Genomic DNA, 4,437 nt, shown 5'->3' on the forward strand with positions numbered 1-4,437 from the left:
AGCTCCTGAGACTTGGATTCGTTCCTGGGATTGTGTGGGAGGAAGAGGAGAAGTTTGAAGGAAATCACTGCTCGACAGTGGTGTCGGTCGACACCAATGTGGTGTCAGTTGACACTAACGCGAGGACAGCTCGGGAACTTAGCAAGTGTCGGTCGACACCATGTGTAGGTGTCGGTCGACACCGTTAGGGTTTCGGGGGTGTCGAGCAGGTGTCGGTCGACACCCAAGTGGTGTCGGTCGACACCAGATATCCAGTGTCGGTCAACACCTTCTGGTATCGGTTGACACTCTTTTGACAGTAACCGGATCGTGTCGGGTAACTTGTTCATGTTCCTGGTTTGTTTTATTGTTGTTGTTTGTGGCATGATAGATCTTATTGCTTGTGTGTATAGCCCAGTAGATATGAGGATTGCCTCACTGAGTATTTATCAAATACTCATGCATCTCAATTTGTGTTTGTGGTGTAGGTAAAGGCAAAGTGTGATTGTGGAATTGATGCAATGAAGTGGAAGATGTTCTAGGGACTCGACTGGATGTTGTCTGGCATTGCTAGGTTGCTAGAGTTGGGTCATTAGAAACATTGCTAGGATTGCCGGTTTGGTGTTTCTTGTTGTTTGACATTGGAATTGTTAGGATTGGATATTGGTTGTTCTATTATGGATTATTATTGGTTATTTAATTGGTATTGTTATTCTATTGTTATTTGTGATTGTGGTTAGGTGGCTAGTGGATATGGGACCACTAGCCGTAGTGAATTATTATTATTATTATTATTATTATTATTTATTATTATAAAAAAACGGTTCAGCTTGTCTCATCGAGACACGTTCAATATATAACGGTGCTTGCACTCGACACGTCCATTTTGCTGAGGCGTGTAGACATAAGATTTTTGGTGATGAATTCCTTCATGCTCAGAAAATCCCCTTACGCACATAAATTCAGATCCATTGTCACTCCGCACAACACGAACCTTTGTGTCAAAATGTCGAGCAACCATAGCACAAAATTTCTTAATGGAATCGGCCACTGCACGTTTTTTGTTAAGAAGATAAATCCAAACCGCATGGGAAAAGTCATCAACGATAGTAAGAAAATACGCAGCGCCCGAAGAAGAAAGAGTACGATAAGGGCCCCAAACATCCCAATGAATCAAATTAAATAACCCGACAGCTTTATTAGAACTTTCATGAAAACGATCAAGAGTTTGTTTAGCTTGAAAACATATGTCACAAATGACTTATGACTCACCAGGTTTTCCAACATAAACATAACCCGACAAAAAAAAGATAAAACCCTACTAGATGGATGTCCTATACGGCGATACCATAAGTCTCTTTCTCCTAAACTTGATGCTGCCTGAGCTTGAGTCCCCATAACACCACACAAAACATAGACGCTTCCGCACTCTTCACCGCCAACCAGCATCTTCGAAGTACTGTCCAGCAACACACATAAATCTACAGTAAACGTCATTGAACCCTTTGTCAGTTTAAGTAACTTAGCAATAGATATCAAAGAAAATTGCAGTTGTGGAGAATGTAGAACTCCACAAAGCCACAAATCACCCTATAAACAAATATCCCCTTGTTTAACTGCTATTGCTCTATCACCATCTGGTAATCCAATTGACCATGGGTGTATATCACAAACAGTGCTTAGAAGGTCCAGCTTCCATGTCATGTGGTGAGAAGCTCCCGTGTCGATAATAAAATCTACATTATCTTTTTTGCCGGTTAGTTTTTCAACAAAATCTTTATTAGTTTCGTTGATGACCTGTCAAACCGCACTTCAATGCTCATCCGTCAATTGAGGGAAAGCACTCCGATCAAGTTCCACTTTCATCGTCCCAACATGACCTGCTTGAACATCATTCGACTATGGTGCTAGTGTTTCTTTCGTACGACCTCCACTGCCTCTTTCACAACCAGAGCCTCCAAATGCTACACTACCACAACCAAATCTCTCACGATCACCACCGCCTCTGCCGCGTTCACCAAATTCACGCCCTCTTTCTCCCCACCATTTTGGATAGCTTTTCAACTGGAAAAAATTGGCTTTTGCATGCACGAACTTCCCACAATGAGTACAAGTTACATCTTTCTCACAATAAGGTTTGCGGTAAGTATGACTCCCACGTGTTCCAGCCGCCACTGAGAACCTGATGACATCCACGGTGCTTGTCTCCCTATTTCATATCACTGTTTGTTGTCTCTCTTCCCGGATGATACGCTGATAAACTTGAAAAAGCTTAGATAGAAGTTCTAAGCTCATAATTGTATAACGTACTGTTTCAAAGCGAGCATCATCCAAGCCATTGAGAAACTTGTTAAGTTTCTCTTCATCCCGATCTTATTTCAATTGAGCAGCCAATTCCCCACATGTACACGTCCATATTGGCATATATATTGCCAATTCATCCCAAATCTTTTTGAGTTTCCAAAAAAATACCATGACGGTATCCCCTCCTTGTCGACAATTCGCCAAAGCTGCCCGAATTTCACCTATTCATGGTCCGTCTCCTGCAGAAAACTGCAGTTTCAAGTCATCCCAAAGAACCTTTGCTTCATCAACCATGGAAACAGAGGTTCTTAGCGTGGGTTCAAAAGTATTCATGAGCCACACCACTACCATCGAGTTTCCGAATTGCTCTATTTCCTCTTCTGTTTCAGGCTTGGTGAAAGAGCCATCGATGAATCCCAACTTTCTCTTTGTACGCAAGGCGTTCCACACATGCTTGTACAATCCTCATAGTTCTCTCCCCTTAGCTGCACCGTGGTGATTAGAATCCCAGGTCCATCAGGTGTATGAAGGTACATCGGTGAGAGTGTAGCCTTATCCACCGCCGTGTTTTGTCTCCACTTTCACCGCCTTTCGCGAGTGCAATTAGTTTGCCACCATCGCGTCATGTCGTTATTGTTTCTTCTTCTTTCTCTTCTCTGTTCTTTNTTTTTTTTTTTTTTTTTTTTTTTTTTTTTTTTTTTTTTTTTTTTTTTTCAGACCTGCTATGATACCATAACAATGTGGTAGGCGTCAAAGTTGTTCTTTTCATTAGCTTTACAAGAGTATATATACACAATCACAAGAATCCTAAGAGAATATTCTATACTTGAGAACCAAGACTTCAGGATATATAACAAAAGTGTAGATATTTATAGATATTTATACAATGGTCCCTAATACTCTGTAGTCTATTGTAGCCTTATTGAATTTTTGAGTCTTCTATGAAAAAAGTTAGAGAGTTTTGTTGATTCTGTTTATGGATTGGATTATTCTGTTACATGAGTATAGTAAGAGTTGGACTGGACGTAGTTAGGGATTTATTAATGGTTTGTCGCTAATAATCTCATTTTCGGTCAATCGGTTGGAATATAAACACGATCGATTTGACACTCACGACATCAATATCTATGTTGGAAGATTTGAAGCATCATTTCGGGTGTGGGCAATTCGGTCCTGATGGTCGATTTGGACGAGGTGGTAGAGGAGTTGCTGGTCCGGCTAATGCGATTGCAGGATTTCAAGCGAATATTATTGGAGGAATACAAGCAAATTCCACTAGAAAACCAGCTGATTTCGATTGAAAATATCTACCTATTTGAGTTCATGAGCAAAGATCAATTTGTGACATGTTTTCTAGAACTCTTAATCGTAACAAACTTTACAATTGTGTATTATATACAATGAACTAAACTAAACTAGGTCCTATTAAACCGGAAATTAATCTAATAAACGTAACCAGTATATACAAAACCAAGCTAGTCTAATACCCCCCCCCCCTCAAGATGGAGACGAGTAAATGTTAATGAAGCCCATCTTGCCAATGTTATCTCAGAAAGGAGCTGGATGTAAAGCTTTGGTTAAATGTTCGCAAGTTGAATGTCTCTGCGAATAAACATGGTCTTTAGAATACATTCTTCAACCGCTTCTCTAACCTTGTGACAATCAAAGTCTATATGCTTTGTACGTTCATGATAAACAGAGTTGCTCGAAATGTGGAGAGCCGCCTGGTTATCACAATACATATAAGCTTGAGGAGAGAAAGGTACCCGTAGATCCTTCAAGATATAGGTGAATTAATTCAAATCCTTGGTTACCACACTGATTGCCCTATACTCAGATTCAGCTGAACTCACTGAAACCAAATCATGTTTCTTTGATCGCCAAGATACCAGATATTGATCGATAAAGATCGCGTACCCAGTAACAGAGCGCCTATTTTTGGGGCAAGCTTCCCAGTCTGGATTAGAAAATACTCGAAGCGAGAAATCATCATCCTTCCCATAGAATAAGCCTTTCCCAATGGTGTCTTTTAAGTAACGGAGTACCTTATGAGCCACATCGAGATGAAAATTTCGTGGAGCTGATGAGTATTGAGCTAGTTTAGAGACAGCAAAAGTAATATTCGGACGAGTTATAGTCATATATTGAAGGTTT

This window comes from Camelina sativa, chromosome 13 (assembly GCF_000633955.1).
Source record: "Camelina sativa cultivar DH55 chromosome 13, Cs, whole genome shotgun sequence".
NCBI lineage: Eukaryota > Viridiplantae > Streptophyta > Magnoliopsida > Brassicales > Brassicaceae > Camelina > Camelina sativa.